Source organism: Euprymna scolopes, chromosome 22, assembly GCF_053919585.1.
Source record: "Euprymna scolopes isolate OS-2025 chromosome 22, ASM5391958v1, whole genome shotgun sequence".
Classification (NCBI taxonomy): domain Eukaryota; kingdom Metazoa; phylum Mollusca; class Cephalopoda; order Sepiida; family Sepiolidae; genus Euprymna; species Euprymna scolopes.
The window spans coordinates 25,947,981-25,969,527 of NC_136503.1; positions in this window are offsets into that span (position 1 = coordinate 25,947,981).

Genomic DNA, 21,547 nt, shown 5'->3' on the forward strand with positions numbered 1-21,547 from the left:
CATATTCTTTTGATTGCTTTGACTCTTGAGTGTGTATCCGTTGATATCTTATATGCTTTTATATAGTTTGATGTGGTTCTCGATTGATTAACTGTGTCTAACTATGTTGAATATATACTCGAGAGTCAAAACAATGATAAAAATGTGCTATTGTCACAGCCCCACTTATTGCTCACATATCTTCAGTGATGACACATAAACAAACACACATATAGTTTATAGAGCAATATATTTAAATAATCCTTCAATTTCACCTTTATCGTACATCTATTAAACAAACGGCGAAACTGCTGCCAGGTAAATATGATCGAAACAATCATATCTATCATAGCAATCTATTATAAAATTTATATTGATACAAACAACGCATTATAACAAGTCTGACAATCGTAAAACTTCATAAGTATAATGGCAATTAAATTCATAATAACAGCCATAATAAAATAATCCTATCTAATATTAAAATACATTATAATTATTCTATCTATATTTTTATAAAGTAATAGGGTTCGTGTGTTTCTGTCTGTGTGTACAGCTCTCCATCATCAACGAAATATAAAGGAGGTAAGAGGGTAGATCTCTCCTGGGAGAGAAACATTAGAACCCATTTTAGGATGTTTCTGTTATAGGAGACATAAGAGTCTTTGCCTAATTTCTTTATATACTATTCTACAAACCACCCCCATATCGAATGATTAATGCTCATTTGCATATCACATTATATTAAATCTCTTTAACTAATTACCTCGACCTTATTACATATTGGAAATATTCTAATCATTTCAACTGTACTATTTACAAAATCTATTTAACATTTAATCTATCTTCTATCTTCTATCTATCTATATCTATATCTATCTTCTATATATATCTATAAAAACAGAGATGTGTGTGTGCCACAGACGATTTCTGATTGGTTAATCCAATAATCACATCTCCTAAAAAACAATCGTTTCTACGCTCTTACCTTTACCATAAAATATTATGGCTTTATTTATTGTCCATCTTGGAAGGGTTTAATTTTTTAATAACTTGTTATTTACAAATTAAAAAAATACGAAACTATTATACGAAACTAAACTACACGAAATACGCGCACACACGCACACACACACGTTCACTACCGTCACGTTGTTATGGCAACCAAACCCGCTGACTTCTTTTTCTCATTTCACTCGTGGTCTTAAATTCATTTCGGGTTTGTATTACTGTACACATAGATTCGAATAAGTTGCAAAAAAACAAATATATAACAAATAAATGTTATCAAAAGCAAATTTTTCGTGTTTTTATTCAATTTAACATGTTTATTCAGCTCGAAAAGCATACAGTGTTTACCGATGTATTGGAAAATTCAAGATGGCGGCCGATTCTCTCTTTAACACGGTAAGTTTGGACAAAGGTGTAATAAATAAAAAACCGGTTAAAATACTGTTAAAAACTCGCTCAATATATGTTACCGTGACATAGGTTGACATATATTCGGCGGGTTTTTAATAGTATTTTGTATAGATTTTTATTTATAACACCTTTTCCCAAACTTACGGTGTTAAAGAATGTGTGAGACGCCATCTTGAATTTTCCAACACATCGGTAAACACTGTATTTTTTTCGAGCTGAATAAACATGTTAAATTGAATAAAAACACGAAAAATATATCCAGTTTTTATCGTTTTTTTACCTTCTCTGCAGAAGTACAAAAAAAAAACAAAAAAAAAAAACGGAAGGTACTTTTACAGAATGTTAAACTAACCCTAAACGATGTTATATGTTTAGTTTAGGAAAAGTCAGAAGAAATAAAAGTCATTATTGCATGAAATATACGTATTTAGTTGAAGTATTGTTTATGTCAATTCTTTCGAAGAAATTTAGCAAGAATACCTGTAAACCAGGAAATCGGTAAAATGTCATCATGGATGAATACTTGTCTATTATAATTTCTACCCTTGACAAAAACTTAGCCATAACAAAAGAGATTTATTGTTCAGATTGTTTTTGAGATTGATTTCTAAAAAGATATTTTATAAATAAAATCGACTTTAAAATTAAAGACTTAAATTACAATAATTGAATTTAAACATTCTTATTTCAATATTTGGCACATAACACCTGCAAAAATGATCACAATGTCAGGATTTCATTTTATTTCAGAATCGATGGCAAATACTAATATTTAACATTAGTTTATCATTTAAGCCGATAAAAAGCCCTTTTTTTTTCGAGTCATAAAAGGATTTGGAGTTTCCTAATCAACCTTTCGGGTGCAGTTGCACGCTCTCAAAATAACTAAAGTGTTGGCTTTAAAAAAATTGGTTCATTAAAACTAAACAGGTTTAGTTTTAATAAAAAAAAAAAAATTAAAAAAAAATCGCTTTGGTAATTAGATATGTCGTATGGTTATCCCTAATCACTGAATAAAACCGCTAATGAGTTGAATGATTACGACATAAAATTAAACTCGGGTTCCTGAAACGGAAACTTCGTTTGTTTTTGTTTTTTTTCTTATCAATATATTTACATTGTTATTTTGTTTTCATTTTCAATCATTCGAACAGTTTTCTTTTTCAAGTAATCCAAGTTACAAAATTCCCACTGTTTACTATGCTAAAATCACAATGACTAATGTATACCTATTAACCCTTATCCTTGAGTGGCCTCTGGGCCTTGATAAGTGGTGACACCCATGTAAAAAAAAAAAATCACTCGAACAGTTTTCTTTTTATAATGTACAGTTTTAAAAGTTTAAAAACGATATAGTTTTTACTTCAGGAAAATTAATGGGTCAGTTTTTACGATGTGCCCTGTTAAAATACTGTTAAAAACTCGCTCAATATATGTTACCGTGACATAGGTTGACATATATTCGGCGGGTTTTTAATAGTATTTTGTATAGTTTTTTATTTATAACACCTTTTCCCAAACTTACGGTGTTAAAGAGGGTGTGAGACGCCATCTTGAATTTTCCAACACATCGGTAAACACTGTATGTTTTTCGAGCTGAATAAATATATTACATTGAATAAAAACACAAAAAAGATATCCAGTTAGGTAGAAAAGTAACTTATCTTGCCTTTGATAACATTTATTTATATATTTGTTTTTGACTATTTTTTCGAATCTATGTGTACAGTAATCTTGCCAGGATGCGGAGGAAAATGAATGAAGGGGGAGGGGAATAAAATAAAAACATTTTGGAAACAGAGTAAGTTTGAAAGAATTGCTTTGCACAGAAAGAAATTAATGAAAAAATAAAATTAAATTTCTTTTCTTTCTTGATTTTTTTTATAGTTTTTTATGAAAAAGGAAGTCAAAATTAAGACTATAAAAAACAATTTTTATTAAGAGCGAACCTCAGTCGTCAGGTCTGTAAAAAAAAGACGTGGAATAATAAATGTTTTCTAATACAAATTGTTTTTACTTATGTGTTCATTTGTCTCTTTGAAGTTCGTTTGTTTAATATATCGGTTTGCAATATAATTTTGTCATTCTGTCAGACTCAAATTTTAAATCTATATATCTATAAAAGTGAAAGTGTGTGTGTGTGTGTGTGTGTGTCTGTGTACATTTCCCTACGAAATAACTCAGTCAATTTTTAGTCTACAGACTCGAAATTTGATATACAGGGTACTGAGATTTGGAAAAATCTATGTGATCGGTTTTTAGTCAGAAATTTGGCGATTAAGGGGTCAAAGTTCAACGATTTGAGCTTTGAGAACTCTACCAAACTTCTCCGACAATTTTGGGTCTACACACTTTAAATTTTAGATATAGCTTCCGTGGACATGGATCTAACTTAATAACTTGATTTGAGCCCAAAACAATAAATTTTCAGGGGTCATAATAGGGGTCAAAGTTTAAAAAATTACCCCCTTTTTTTTGCTCAGCATACACCTCCAAACACCCGGGCAACGCCGGGCACCCATGCTAGTATTACATAAAAAATGGGTGCATGAAAAGTAATATGGTTAAGAGTAAACTTAGAAAACTAAGGGGACTAGCTGTTAAAACTAGAAAAAAAATAGATATTCTTGTACAAAGTATAATTCATGACTGCAGTATTAAGAATTTTTTTTTAAATTCAATATACCATGATATATATAATTCTTAATACTGCAATATTTTAAGTTATAAATTTATATATTTTCTAGAATATCTAGTCTTTTTCTTTTCCAGTTTTAGCAATTAGTCCTTTTACTTTTCTAAGCAGAATCTTAGCCATATCACTTTTCATGCTGGTATTTTTCTATGTAATCCACGAAATCTCCAGGCTTTGCATTGAAATAATTCCATTTTTGTGTTGAATATCATACGCATTGTCAACAATCCATACCATAAAAAAATTAGTACCAATTTTTTAAATTTACTAAATAAAAAATCAAATAAAAGATGTGTTTAAGTAAATAAACAAAAAAGAGAGAAACAGAATTAATTAACAGAATTAACGGGCGACGTCGTAAGCGAAATATTATCAGCCATAGCACAGTAAGAGCACCACCTTTAACTCTCTGTATATAAACCAAAAAGATAGCATGCGTGTGACATTCTCGCTATGATTTATGAAGGTGTCGACGACGAAAAAGTTGCTATGGTAACCAACAGCCAATCAGAAGAAACTGTCTCTCACGTTCCTTACTAATTCTGAGGACTTTTGAACACCAGTAATTTTATCATAACTTTTATTTTCAATGAACGCAAATTGGAAATTATTTCCAAATATAGCTGAATACGTTACCTATGAACTGTAAAAATTGTTTGAAATTTGGTCGCAAAATGAGTGAGCGGTGAAGCTTTAAAGCAGTTCTAAATAAGTAAAACTAACACTTAATCATATATTCAAACACTTACAATTATATTCATTTTAATAATCCATGATAAAAAATGCTATCACTCTTAACAATTCAATATGACAAGTATACTCATCTTTTACACATTTTTAAACCCCTAAACAAATCATATTGGCACTGAGAACGTACGTTCCTAGTATTTGGGCTCCTGTCCAACGAGAAGCTGTGGGGAGTTGAGCTATTATATATATGGTTACGTTACATTTGAACTTTTGAGGGTCAGTACAGTAAGGGAAAGAGAAAACAGACACACAAATTCCAAATTCCAAAGTCTAGCACTCCAAGAGGAGAAGCAATTAGATTAGAAGTATTTTTGGCATCTAGGGATTTCAACAGAGAAAGGATAGAATTTTGCCTATTATTAGGTTAGTTGGGAGTATCTTCGCCGAGGGGGCACAAGTACTATGAGTTCATCAAAGCATAACCCATTTAAATACTTATATAACAGACACATAGATGCAACATTGCGGCGATGGGACAGAGGTTGGAGATAAGCCGATAGTGCGGCATGTATTAGCATTGGAACTACTTTTTAGACTGTCATGGAGTAGGAGACAAATAAAAGAATCATTTTAACTATTATATACACTATAAAATCTTATTATGACATATTTTTCCTTTATTGAACCCATCTTTACAATTTTCTTCGAACGTCATACACCATTATAAGAATCCATTCTATTTCCCGCCAACAATTTTAAGAAAGCGAAAAATTCTGTACTGAATTGCCTGAAACTAAAATATTTACTTCGCAACAAGTTACTTTGTAGTAAGCTACAGAGACTTGCAAATGTTAACTAATGCCAAAATAATAGTTTCCTTTTACGTAACCAACCACTCCTGGTGTGGTTTGTTTGCTTGTGCGTAGACTGTGTGCGGTACGACTCTCAATGGGCAAGTATAATATCAACCTTGGCATCTCCGGGTTCGTTTTTTTTTAATAAGTTTTTGTTGCATTAACCGTTCACAGATGTGATTCAACTTCGTGTAAGGTGGCTCGTAAACCAACGACCAGATTATCAGCTTTCAAACGTATCATCAACATGGCTATTTACAAAAAGCAAAATAGCATTCTTATTTGTTGGATAGTTAGAATACCCGTCCATTTATGGGTTCATAATATCAGAGTATCCCAGGCATCTGGAATAACAGAAAATTGTTGGACTTAAATTTCTGGTATAAAACGACGCTGTTACAAATTGCACGAATAAATAAAGACAAAAAGTTACGGGCCTGTAAAAAAAGTTGAACTGTAATTAGGTTAAACTGCTATTTATGTTTTTTGAATCGATTGAAATTTGATCAATATTTAAAGGTGTATGTATAATTAAAAATAAGCTTCATTTTTAAAACGTAAAATACATTATTGTAGTTACTTTGAAACATTGTTTGTAAAATAAAAGCATTTTATTAGAAATTTTTACAATGAAGGTGTATACTGAAGTGTAAGAAAAAAGAACCTAGCCCATAATTGACAGTTTTCCCTACGCATACAAAAAGAATCCTTTGATAAAAATAAACACTTGATCAAGAGATTTTAACCCCGAAATATCCTGAAATACTGGCGTCACATAGGATTCTAATGATGAAAATGTAAGCTGGATGCAAGTAAAATTTAATAAAAATGTTTTCATTATTTAATATCTAGTATTGTACACTTAAAATCCGATATATGCCTGTATTTAAAATCAATTCATGGACAAATATCAATTTCACAATATAAGCAAAATCTTTTTAGATAATTCTATGCTAATACTTGCAAATGCAAGCGTATTAAAGCAACGGATCATGTAAACAGATTTTTACTTTTTAACTACTTTTGAAAATTTGCTAAAAACATTTATTCCTTCACTCTCAACCGGGAACTTTTCTCCAGGGAGGAATAGAAAAAAAGCGTTCCTTCATGAAAATCCAGCAAAACAAGCATACGCAAAAACGTTCTTTCTTGTATTAGTATAAAAAAACGACCAAACTTCGATCACGCGATCGTAGAGCAGTCATTATACTGGCACCGTCGATTGCACGTTCAGGCCGAGATATCAGATATATATGTTTTTTTTCGATTTTTAATATTGTTATAGTGTTAATATTGAAACAGGTTTATTTATGCCATTTTTTTCGTTCGTTTGTTTTTCAATATTTTTCCATCAGGTTCGTTGTTTTTTTTTGTTTGTTTTTATTTCTGCGATTTTTTAAAGAAGCTTTTACATTTAAACAAGGTTATTTATGCCATTTCTTTCTCGTTCGCTTATTCTTTATTTTGCATCACGTTCGCTGTTTTTTGTTTGTTTTTTTTTTCGATTAAAAAAAAGGTTATAATATTTAAACAGGATTATTACATTCGCTTATTCTTTATTTCCCATTTTGTTTTGATTTACCTCCCCCCACATACACACCTCACTGCACCCAGGCAACGCCGGATAACTCCGCTAGTAAGTTTCTAAAACAAAACCTTGGAAAATGAATGAATCGGGTTTGTAAAAAGTTAAACATAGTTAAATTTAAGAGAATAAGCTTAGTAGGAATATAGCAAAGATTAGCGATATATTTGCTGATTTTTCTTGTTGCACAAGTTTCGCGAATAACGTGCTACAGGATAATCTATTCTGTATGGACTTCTCATCGTTAGTCACAGTTACCTGTTAACCTGCAAGATTGCATTTTTTTTTACTCACAACATCTATAATGGCAAGACTCAGCAGTTACATGCGAAGTCAAGGAAGGTTTGTATCAGAACACGCAAATGAAGGGCACAATATCAATATCGTCAACCCTTCTACATTTATTTTCGATTCTCTGCACATTTTTGCTTTTTTATATTCCGAGGCAGGCATACCAAGAGGGCAACTCCACTTGATATCGATTCCTGAATTTTCGCCAAATCTCATCACTATGTTAAGAAAGATTTATACTTCAGTCCAGCGTTAACGGTAAACGTAACCGACTTCTTTCCTGTCCTGCATCTCCAGTCATGGCGGCGTCTGCGTAGAAATCTTACACATGGTCGCACGAAATGAGTAACTAATAACGATTCCACCATCTAAGATTGATCATTTGCGGACATCCAAGAACTGACTCATATCCTCAGGGGTGCTTGTTGTCCAAATAGTTTTCCGTCGACCGATACGTTCGCACCAACGTTTCGATAGTGTTCCTTAATTGCTGGATTCTCTTCTTTCATCGTGTTCCAGTAATAGTTATCAAAATTAAACCCACATAAATACATTTATACTAATGAGACTAAAAATTCAACAATTACCAATACCAAAGACAACTCGAGAATAAAGGCTTATTGGATTGTCAGATGGAGGATGAAGAATACTACGAGAGGATTGACAACAATTAATGAAATGGACAAAATTTGATAAGATGACGGTTCGTAGGTATTTGTTGACATTGGACTTAAAATGCCCATGCTGTTATATACAGAGAAGCAGTCCTGTGCCAATGTTTTTCGAGGATTTGGTTGGTTGGTTGTTTTTGTTTTACGGCATATCAACCCTTTTCGGGTTATTTAATGCCGAATCCAAAGATTTTGAAAAAAATATTTTTAATAGAATATATTTGTTGTTTCCACGTTGGTTTCTATTTAACCCATAGTTGGGACCCTAACAGGTACTACCACTCCGGGTCAGAGTGGACCTGGGAGCAATGGTAATTAAAGGGTGGCTCCACACTCCCCAAAGCCCACAAGCTGGGGCCTCACCACTGGATATAGTTTAAGGTCATATCCAGGACTCCCATTGAGGGACTTTTACCCTCTGCAGGGGGGCAGTCGGCATATTCTAATGCCCCACCGACAGGGCCGTGTTTCGAGGATGTTAATTGCTTGTTAGTAAACTTTTAAGAAAACGTCTCTGTGTTAGTAGGCACACAGAGGGCCAAAGAGAAAGTTCTTGCGATTGTCATAGAAACCGAGTTGTTGCTGTGAATAGTTTAGACGGAGGGATCAGAGATTGGGCTCAGTCGAGCACCTTTCATAAAAGTAACGATAGAGACAAATTAATGTTACGGATATTGAGAAACGTTAACAAAATAACAAAGTGATGATATGAATTATATTAGTCCACAGTCAATGAAGGAGTCGTACTAGATTGGGGCATTTTTTTTATTTTGGTTCCAATCCAGAAATCTCCTTTTTGCGACTAGGATTTTCCTCAAATGAAAACCGAACTTGTGATTGATTCTGCCCTCATGGAGAGACAAGTAAATAAGAACTTGCTACTAAGAATCAAGAAATATAATAAAAACATGATTTACTAGTTTTATCTTATTTTAATTTAATTTTCGTTGTTGATGTATAATTTGAGTGTCATCAGCTGGAATCGAAACCGAAAATAAACCATAAAAACATAATTTCCTTATTGAAACTATGTCTACAAGTTAAGCAAAGACTGAAGTTCATTTGTCATCAATATGGTTGGACTGTGGAAGGAATGTGAATTTTATTAAATATATTCAAATGTTTTTGATAGACAAGATGCAAGCAAGGGTAGTCGGACGGTCCACAGAGTTTTATTATTATTTAGATATCGCATAATAACGTTGACCCCGCAATTCCCATTAAATCACCGAAGTTAAGGAACGTTCAATCTGGTCAGTACTAAAATTGGTGACCATTTTGGAATAACAGATTCTGTATGTGAGCTCTGCTTATCCCGACATTGTTTCCAATCGCCATTGGATTCAAGCAGCGCCGGCTCAAGAGAAGGAAATGGTTTAGGACTGCACAACCCTTGTTTTACAACTATGCGCACAGGCATCCTTACAGGGGGTATCCATTGTTTCACGAGTCTAAACAAAAGCCATTATCTCTGAATTCTTCTGAGATAAACGTTTTACAAACACACACAGATGTGAAAATGTTTATGGAAATTCTATATTAAGCTCAGCTTCTCAATCCTAAAGTCTGCATCATTACGTAATTACATTACGTAATGGCGACTCCGCAATCGTCATTTATTCGAAATGTTGACATTTTGTCGAAGCTTATGATGTCATCTCGTACGTAGTAAACGTTATTTTCGTATGTCATGAAGACGCCATGTTTCTCATCGCGAAAACAGAAAACTTGTACTTAAATATGTTCAGCCAACGATAGTACAACCCTGTAACTTGGCAAATGACTACCAGACTTTGGAAATTTCCACTAAAATGAAAGATATAAACTTGGAAGAAGGATTGGCAATGCTTTATACTGCAATTTCTTTTAATGCTAGTACGAGGCAAGGTCAGCAAAGGCGGTTACATCTGTTTTAAAAATGTACTAAAAGAATACGCGTCCCAGGACAGATAAAATTAATTCTTTGAACAGAAGATTTTTTCGCCACATTTATATCCCCATACGAAGATAAAACGCAAAACATAATCTTACTAAACTTTATGTCTAGAATCCTTATTCCAATTCTGATTACAATTCATTATATAATATTGATTTTAAAAATGTGTAGAATGTTAGTAAATGTAAAATTAAAAAAGAGTTTAGGGAAGCAAATTAAATTAGGGAAATCTTGTTTAACCCTTTATAACCTGAATTATGATGTAGATGATTAAGAATATTTATTGTTAATTTTAGTTAGTTTAAAAGGTTATGATACTATGATTTTAAGACTTTTCCACGATACCAATCTTTCATTATAAAGTTCAAGAGTTAAGCTACCACTGAGAATTTTTGCATTTCATAAACTTACTTTGATTATGATCCACAGGGCTTAAAAATTGTGTTGATAAGAACAAAATCCTCCACTTTCTGATACAGATGGCGGCATACTGAATGTGAGCAATGAACAGTTGCCATCTGGGAGTATCTACCCAGATACTGAACTAATACGTACAAGGCGTGTTTGAAACAATTTCCACTTTATTTTTGCCGTTATATTCACTTCTTTACTACTGAACGAATTAATTCAACCAGGTAATAAAGAGTTAATTGGTGTCTAAATACTGTGGATCACATTTAATGCAAATCTGAAATATTGTAATTTTCAAATGAGAGATCATGCCTCTATTATAACCTCCTAAAATCCGTTAAAATTTTACGCTGAATTTGGCATATAGAGAAACATTTATTAATTGATGCCTAATAAAATTGTTAAAATTTCACAAAATTGTGTACATCTAAATATCCAAAAAAAACTATCACACTTTATTTTTTTAATCTCATTTGCATAAAATAAAATAAAACTAAACATAGCCCATATTACAACTCCTTAAACTGTATAGTTATGCTCCAAAATGCATACATAATTAAAGAAATATTTATTTTATTGAATGTATCAATCGATTTTTTCGAAAGTCTCGATACTTCAGATATTGTTTGTCTCCCTTTCTTTGTTCCCAACTTCTAAGGTAATTAATTAATTTATTTATTACGAACTATTATCCTTATCTTTCTTAGCTGTTGTTTCACAACGTTTCGGCCAACTATTCCTCTGGCCTTCCTCAGGTGGTAACCGCGACAGGATAGGAACTCCGTATCTCCTAACTGCATTATCAGTAATCCCATCGTGGTTACTACCTGACAAAGGCTAGAGGAAAAGTCGGGCGAAACGTCGTGAAATAACATCTACGAAAAGTTAAGGATAATAGTCCGCAATAAATAAATTAATGAATAAAACTCATTTCAATAATGAATTCCAATTAAAATAATATATATTCTAAGGTAATGTTACACAAAGAACCTGATGAAACATCCCAATTAGACTCATTTGACATATATAAGACAGCGACGTCTAATTTCAACCCCAGACCAAGCAATTATATGCATTTGGTAAACCATGTCTATACTTAACAAAAAAGCGTAGTACTAATGGGAGAGAGAATGTATACTCTTTGTATGGGTGCAATCGCGAAAAGTCTATACTGGAGTAAGGATATTGCAATTCCCAGCAGCACCTATCAGTAACTATCGTTGGCTATGACCAGTGACAAGAAGGATTTTAGAACGACTGGAAACAATGGTGAGATATATAAAGAAAGAATTGCGTTTGACAATTTTTCGAAAAAAGAAAATATTATCCAGCGTATTAAAGAGTTATCTTTGAGTAGGGAAATAGTAAAAGATAGGATATTTTAACTGGAAAGTGATACTACTAAACAGCTTACACAATATTTGTCTGTATGGATTTTTACTATTTGTGTTGATGAAAGTACAGGTATTATACCAACAGTTACGCTGGCAATATTTTCTCCAATTTGTAAAGGTGATCAAATATGTGAAGACGTGGTCGCTCTTCAAATATTACCGGAGTCGAAATATGTAACTTTACTCTAAGTGAATTTTCGTCTACTCGACTTGACGTTTCCAAAGTAGTGCCTGTTACAACTGATGCCCCCCCCCCAGCATGAACGGAGAGAATGCAAGTTTTGTAGATTTGTTCACAAAAGAAGTTGGTCATCCGAATATTGATTTTCATTTGCATCATACATGAAGAGTCAGGATGTGCAAACGCTGACCTGAAAGAACTTGATGAACCGCCCCCTTAAATAATCCAATTTACTAAATTTCTACTACTAACGGTTACTATTTAATTTTAATAAGTATTTATTTAAGCTAGCCCTAACGCCCGGCAAAGCCCGGTCGTAAAGTACGCTTAAATATGATATATTCTAATTCTTGCAAATCCGTATATATTATTGTAGAGTTAATGTTCTATCGCGTTTTATACATCATAAAGTTGCGATTTCAAAAATAATAAAAATATATATGCATATGACTCGGGTGAATTAGCTTGAATCGAAACCGAAAAAAAACTTATGATATATATATATATATATATATATATATATATAAGCTTGGCACAGAAAATACCATACACGCTATCGTATTAATATATAGATTATTTCAGCGCGATAAAATCGGTGAATAAGTACCAAATGTTTTTATAACAATTTAAAATAAATCCAAAATTTAATGAGTAAAATTACTGTCAGAATCACCCCGCTCTGTCCTTATTTTGTGCTTAATTAAAAACTTATTTTCAAAACAAAAATACAGAAAAACTTTTAAAAAATATTTTATAGTGTACGTACTCGTCACGAAACGAAGACGTCATATTCCAAAAATTAATAAAATAATTTTGTTTTTAACTAAAAAAATCAAATTTTATGTGTAAGCAAAAGAGACAGTCTCACCTCGCCATTTTGAAAAAAGGGCAAATAGCATACTGCTTAAAATTAGTTTTCTTCTTTGGTCTCGTTTGCTTTATGCTAATTATAATTGTAAAATATAATTCTATAAGTAAAAGAATCTCTACATATATATAAAATGCACTTTGTTAATGTGTTTGTGAGAGAATTCCTTCCCTATGTATTACGAAACACCTTGGCCAGTTTTTTATGAAATTTCACATACATATAGTTTATGTATCTGGGAGTGTTGTTAGATAGGTACTGTATCGGAATGGCACTGATACGTATAAAAATCATCAACTACTAATCGAAAAATTCAATTTAAGAATAGAATAGTTCGATTTTGAGAAAAGTTAACGCATTATAAAACCGAACATAACAAGTGCATCTAAGAAGTTTTATCAACGAACATGCAGAAGAGTCCGGCATAGAAAATCACAAGTAGGTTCTTCGATAAGAAAGGGGCGCGTTCGAAATGTATAATTAAGGACTCAATTGAACTACGATACTTGAATTTTAAATTTTAAATTTTTACTCAAGCCATAATATAAAAATTATTTTTTAAAATCAATATTAGGATCAATACAGTGCAATGTACTATGGACTTAGTCACGCCGAGAAGGCATGTGAAGATTTCCTTCTAGTAAATCGCAGTGAGTTCCAAACTAGAGCAAATAATCAATCGATTTGATTGAAAAATGGGTAATTTCGATGACAATAAAAATGGGTGAGTTCGATGACAATAAAAATTGGCAATTTCGATGACAATAAAAATTGGCAATTTCGATGACAATAAAAATGGGCAATTTCGATGACAATAAAAATGGGCAATTTCGATGACAATAAAAATTGGCAATTTCGATGACAATAAAAATTGGCAATTTCGATGACAATAAAAATGGGCAATTTCGATGACAATAAAAATGGGCAATTTCGATGACAATAAAAATGGGTGAGTTCGATGACAATAAAAATGGGCAATTTCGATGACAATAAAAATGGGCAATTTCGATGACAATAAAAATGGTGAGTTCCATGACAATAAAAATGGGCAATTTCGATGACAATAAAAATGGGTGAGTTCGATGACAATAAAAATGGGCAATTTCGATGACAATAAAAATGGGCAATTTCGATGACAATAAAAATGGGCAATTTCGATGACAATAAAAATGGGCGAGTTCGATGACAATAAAATGGGTGAGTTCGATGACAATAAAAATGGGTAATTTCGATGACAATAAAAATGGGCGAGTTCGATGACAATAAAAATGGGCAATCTCGATGACAATAAAAATGGGCGAGTTCGATGACAATAAAAATGTGTGAGTTCGATGACAATAAAAATGGGCAATTTTGATGACAATAAAAATGGGACATTTCGATGACAATAAAAATGGTGAGTTCGATGACAATAAAAATGGGCAATTTCGATGACAATAAAAATGGGCAATTTCGATGACAATAAAAATGGGCAATTTCGATGACAATAAAAATGGTGAGTTCGATTACAATAAAAATGGGCAATTTCGATGACAATAAAAATGGGCAATTTCGATGACAATAAAAATGGGCAATTTCGAACTGTCATCGAACTCACCATTTTTATTGTCATCGAACTCGCCCATTTTTATTGTCATCGAAATTGCCCATTTTTATTGTCATCGAACTCACCATTTTTATTGTCATCGAAATTGCCCATTTTTATTGTCATCAAAATTGCCAACTTTTATTGTCATCGAACTCACCATTTTTATTGTCATCGAAATTGCCCATTTTTATTGTCATCGAACTCGCCCATTTTTATTGTCATCGAACTCACCCATATTTATTGTCATCGAACTCGCCCATTTTTATTGTCATCGAAATTGCCCATTTTCATTGTCATCGAAATTGCCCATTTTTATTGTCATAGAAATTGCCCATTTTTATTAATGGGCAATTTCGATGACAATAAAAATGGGCAATTTCGATGACAATGAAAATGGGCAATTTCGATGACAATAAAAATGGGCAATTTCGATGACAATAAAAATGGGCCATTTCGATGACAATAAAAATGGGCAATTTCGATGACAATAAAAATGGGCAATTTCGATGACAATAAAAATGGGCAATTTCCATTACAATAAAAATGGGCAATTTCGATGACAATAAAAATGGGCAATTTCGATGACAATAAAAATGGGCAATTTCGATGACAAAAAAAATTGGCAATTTCGATGACAATAAAAATGGGCGAGTTCGATGACAATAAAAATGGGCAATTTCGATGACAATAAAAATGGGCGAGTTCGATGACAATAAAAATGGGCAATTTCGATGACAATAAAAATGGGCAATTTCGATGACAATAAAAATGGGCAATTTCGATGACAATAAAAATAGGCGAGTTCGATGACAATAAAAATGGGCAATTTCGATGACAATAAAAATTGGCAATTTTGATGACAATAAAAATGGGTGAGTTCGATGACAATAAAAATATGAAACGTGAAATATTCGTTGGTTCACGGATCTCCATGCTAGTTATTTATTTTCCTAGAATATATTCATCTCAGATGACCAGAATACACTCCTATTAGAATATATTGTTCTTAAAATACCCTATTCTTAGGATGAATTACATTTAGAAAAGAAATTTACAGTGAAATTTGAAACAGTACTCTTATAAAAGTACTTTACCGAGAGATCTAGGCAATAATTTCAGAAAATTCCACTCTACGAAAACACAAAAGAAGATTACTTTTTTGAAAACATTACTCCACTAAGATATTACTTCTTAGCATTGGTAATTTTTGTTTTTAACACGATACATTCAAGCCATGGTTTTTAGTTATATATTTGGAAATAAAAGGGAAATTACGATAATCAGATCAACTTATAGATAATTGAAACATGAAGTGACCAGTCGATTGATTAGATCAGACATAATCGAGCTCCCTTTTAGCTTAAGTAAGGGCCGAAGTGGTAGAACGGTTCAATCAGCATGGTTACTGTCCTACGGCAGCACGAGTTCCAGCACATACCTAACAGTTTGTTCAATTTTCAAGAGGGCGCATCCATTAACGAATTTGGTATCTCGTCGACAGAAGTAGGAGACCAGAAAACTTATCCCACTTGTCAATCTATATAATTGTAAAACTCAGATCAACTGCTTGTTTAGGTGTTTAAACCGTTCATCCGGTTTCGGACTTCCGGTTTCCAAAATTTGTCTGCTTACATATTTCATAGCCGTCCTGTCTTAAGTTCGATATTAAAATCGACAGCTGCTGTCCAAAGCATACACAAAGTCAACAATTTTTTTGTTTCACCTTATTTCAACGTGTTTTCCTTAGGAATAAATGTATTAGATTGGTACAAAAGTAATATTGTTTTTTGACATTTAACTATATATAAAGACGTCATTATTTTGCACCAACCTAATAATTTAACCCGTTGAGTAAAAAAACTGATTTAAAAATAAATATACAATATATAACTATAATCATATTTATGATCATATTTACTGCTTTTAGTAGCACTCTTGCGGATTCTGACGATTCGTTTTTTTTCCTATCTTACATCCAATTTTTTTTCTTTTTAAACAAAGGAAAGGTAGAAACTTGGTTTTAGTAGTGCTTTCAGTAGTGCCTCCTTAATTTTAATTAGTGCTTGTAGTTATGCTCTGGTGGCTTCCCGGGTTTGATTTTTTCATTCATCACTTAAAAATGTTTTCTCGGGACAATAAAAGACAATATAATCCCAAATCACTTCTGATCCTACCCTTTCAATCTTACCCTTTAAGGGCCAACAGGTGGACTAGTATTTTATGTCTTTAAATTCACTTTTTTTAACATGGCGATCACCAATTATCAAGGCCCGGAAGCCACTCGGGGATAAGGGTCATTTTGTGTACAATAATCAATGGGATAATATCGTAGTAATAGTTATTATTTGATAAAGTGTCTTACTAATGAAGAATTAATGAAGAATTTGTTTGTTGGGCTTGAAGACATCCAAGTTGTAGCCAGGTGGGAAACAGGCAAACGGAATAGAATTCAACAAGCGTGCACTTCTCAGAAAAAAGCTATGTTCATGGAATCTACGTTTTGATTTAGGCACAGAAAAAGAGTGGGGGAGATTACTGACAGTGGTTTTAGCTAGACGGGTGTCTATCATGAATGATTGCCGAGGGGGCCAGAGATTGGAGCTCGGACGAGCACTTGCCATGGAAATAACGACAAAGCAAAGACAGCCTCGCAACGTTTCTTTTGTGGGAGAGACGTTGTAGGGACGAGAAGAGAGCATCCCCCACTAAGCCACGAAGTCTATTTTGTACTTTGTCAAGGCAGGATAGGCTGTTTTCTGAAGCTCCAGTCCAGATATGGCATCAGTACTCCATTTTTGGACGTACTTGGTTTTTATAGAGATAGAGAATTTCATCACTAGTGAGATATCTTCTGGAGCGGTAGAAGGATCCCACCATTTTCCCAGCGGCCCGGGCAACAAACTTGATATACATGTTCCATTTCAGATCAGGAGTAAAGGTAAAAGCCAAGAAACATGAAACCTCCCCAAGACGAGAGCCATCCATTTCAATTGATGCTAGATGAGGAAAAGAGCGTTGATGATGTAAAGATAGAAGCTTGGTGTTAGATGCATTAAAAGAAACACGCCACCTCTTCACCCACTGAACCACGCGCTCAAGATCAGAGGAGAGGGAATCCGAGAGAGCTTTGTCATTTACGGTCTTTGATGTGTTGCCGTAGATGGTCAGCATAGATGTCAACGAATGATTTAAGTATGTATTTAGGGAGATCATTGATGTAGATCAAGAAGAGAGTTGTGCCCAGGATGGACCCTTGGCGGACTCCAGCATTAATACTGTGGGCCTCCGATTGCTACTCATCAACCACTACTCTTAGTGACCTATCAGAGAGAAATGATTTAATTATTGAGAAAACATTTTCAGTTATACCGTAGCTGGAAATCTTGTGAAGTAGGCTTTTATACCAAACCTAATCGAAGGCCAAGAGCAATTGCCCTAGAAAGGAAGGCTTTGTCGAAAGATTCACTAATCCGGTGGGATATAACTGTTAGCACATCAGCTGTAGATCTAGCAGAACGGAAACCATATTGCATGTCACTAAGGAGGTTATTTCTTCTGAGGTGGTTGACTACTTCTTTATTTAATATGGATTCCAGTAACTTACTCATGACACACACGAGACCTATTGGTCTGTACTGAGAAGGAGATGACTTATCATCTGAGTTCTTAAATACATACTAACGAGGTTTTTTAGGGTGTTGGAAAGCACTTCTACTTAAGGCAACGCTTAAACAGTTTTGTAAGTATGGGGGCAAGTTCGGGTCGAAGCTTTTTCAACACTATAATTGGAATGCCGTCTGGGCATTTTTTTTTTACTGGAATCAAGGTTTTTGATTAGTTTGGCGACCTCGTGCATAGCTATTTGTATGTTGGATAGTGTGTTGTCTGTTGTAGGAGGAAATACGGGGAGTTGATGACCTTCGTCGCAGAGGGTAGAGTTAGCTGCAAAGTTCTTGGCAAATAGTTTGGCCTTGTCTGATGCTGATGAGATGACCTTAGGTTCATTGATGATTGTTGGGATAGAACGCACGCTTCTGTTCAGGATCCTGTTTACTATTTGCCAAAATTGGTGGGAACCAAGCCGCTGCTCAGCTACTTGGATTTGACGGACTGAGCATATAGCTCTCTTGCATTTTTATTACTCTTTTACAGTGATTGGTGGCAGTCCTGAATGTAGCTTTAGTCTCAGTACATCTATTACGTTGGTAGCTATGGAAAAAGTGATTTCTGTGTGCAATGTCAGCAGCAAATTCTGGGGAGATCCATGGCTGGCTGTTAGGTTTTTGTTGAAATTTTTTGGATGGTATAAATCAGTCCATGCCTACAATTAACCATTCGGTCAGGTCTGATACTATAGAGGATACATCCTTTTTAAACATGGAATGCAAAGGTAGATCAGATATGAATGTAGGAACGCTATCCCAGTCAGCCATAGAGTATCCATATACAGTACGGTAGAGAGGTACATCTGAAGACTTATTGTATTTCATTTTTATCTTAACTGATACAACGGAGATACAGGGGAGATACAACGGAGATACAGGGGAGATACAACGGAGATACAGGGGAGATAGAACGGAACATGAACATAGCTCAGGGAATGTTGTGAGAAAAAGGTCTAGAAGGCTTGCATACTGACCAGTAGTATCGGGCACACGAGTGGGTTCGTGAACAATCTGAGTGAGGTCTTAGGCAATGGCAAAATCATGACAGAACCTCCCCTCATCATCTGTCTTATTGGAGTGGGTCAGCCATTCCACATTATGGACATTGAATTCACCGCAAATGTGAATGGTAACCGTGGGATGTGCAGACAGGCTGTGGTCAATTTTCTCAGATATACTCTTAAAGAGGGTAACTCCGCTGTTGTGGGGGCGATAGAGGGCAAATATGAATGCGGTGGTGTAAGCAAGTGCAACCCGGAAGCACATATAAGGTGAATTAGGGTCTTCTCTGGAGACATCTCTACCACACGGGAAGCCATCTTTAATGTAGGCGCATATTCCATGTCCATGGCGACCTTGGGGCTCAGATTTAGATGTTAAGTTAGAGTATGCTTTTATTATGACCTCATCTAGGGAAGTGGTCGGCCCTATGCCAGTTTCGCTTAGAAAGAGTAAGTTTTGGATGAAGTGTAAAAAAAACCCTACTTACTTGAAAGCTCAATAACTTGCTATAAAGCTTCAGCCCTTGTTATATCATCAAAATATTAAATCCCAATGTTTGTTGTACAAATATTTTAACAAAATGTGCTTGGGCGTATTTATTTAACCGGTATCCTCTCTGAACAACAGGAAAAGCTGCAAAATCCCACCCCTTCGCTATTGAGGTGTCAGATGTCGAGAAAGTTTCTATACTAAAGACGTCTGTATCCAGACCGCTTACTTTTAGCATTTCTTTATCTTTTTTATTTATTCGGGTGTACTAACATACAGTAATTTAAGCGTAATGTGAACAAACACATCGTTACTGAACTTCTTATTTTGTATGCCATATAAGTTTGGTCACAAATTTACAGTGGCCCTTTTACGTCTCAGCGGAAACGACTTTGTTTAGGGTAAATGCAATTAAAAAAATCATTTTAGAAAAGTCATACTTTCCCAAATTAGAGAACCACCTGCACTTACGAGGTCATTATGTACGTAAACGATTTGAACACGCCTCTTGATGACGTCATGTCTCATACTGCTCGCAAAATTAAATGTGTATTTCATCATTTTAAAGAAATAAGTGATATACGAGAACTCTCTAACCTGGCAATTTACTCGCAGACTTTGGCAATATGCACTAAAGAAAAAGAAAATAAAAATTGAGATGGAGGAAAGGCATTACAATCATTTATATCCGTCAAGGGTTGGCCAGACGCGTAATAAATGTTTATTTATTTATTTATTTATTTATTTTGTTTCACTTAACTTCTGTTGAAGTTCCCAGAGATCAAAGGGCATCCCTTCCCCCGATTATCTCTTGATCTCTATATGCGATACATTGATTTTCGAATAATCCAAACACTGAATTAATAAATAAGTTGAAAACATATTTTTCCTCTTCCTAATTGAGCATTTAAATATGTTATCTATCCATCCATCTATCTATCTATCTCTGTTGGGCTATTATATGTTATAGTATACATTTCTAGTGGTCGCTTGGTGTCTCTGAATTCCAGGATAATAGATCATCTAGCTTCGTACTGTTATTTAAGGTAACTTTACTTGAGGAAAAGTGCACCATTTCTCGTAAAGGCCTGTGTTGATAGCTATACCGAGATCTTGTTTGAGCTGAGAATACTATGTGATGTTAAATATTTTGTCAGGGTTTACTTGTAGAGAAAATAAACCACATGCCAACTTTTCTGGACAAACCTCTACACAGAGAGACCGTAGGCACTGGGGAATAGTGTCCAGTATGGAATTCAAATGTTCTATTTTATTTTTTTGTATTATTTTAGTTCTCAGAAATCAAAACCCCCAATACTAATGATTACTAGAATACTATCTCATTGATTACTGCAATAACCCTTATCCCTGAGTGGCCTTCGGGCCTTGATAAGTGGTGACCCCCATGTAAAAAAAAAAGTGCGCGCTACTTAGTAAATAAATTGGAACATCATTTTCTTCTTCTCAATAAACCATTTATATATGTTGTATATCTTTCATTATGGTCTGTCTCTTGGTCGTACTGGATTCCAGGATAAGAATTTATCTAGTCTGGTGGAGTATCCAGCTTCGTCCAGTTACTTGAGGTAATATCACTTGGAGAATGTGCACCATTTCTCGTAAAAGCTAATGTGGGTTAGCCATAGTGAGGAGATCTTATTTGGGAGCGAATACTATGTGATTTTGAATCTTTGGTCAGGGTTTACTTCTTGGGAAAAGTATCCTCATGCCAGGTTGTTCTGACCAACCTTTGTACAAAGAGACCTTAAACACATGATGATAGTGTCTAGTATGTATTTATGAACTATTATGTGTATAAGGAAGTG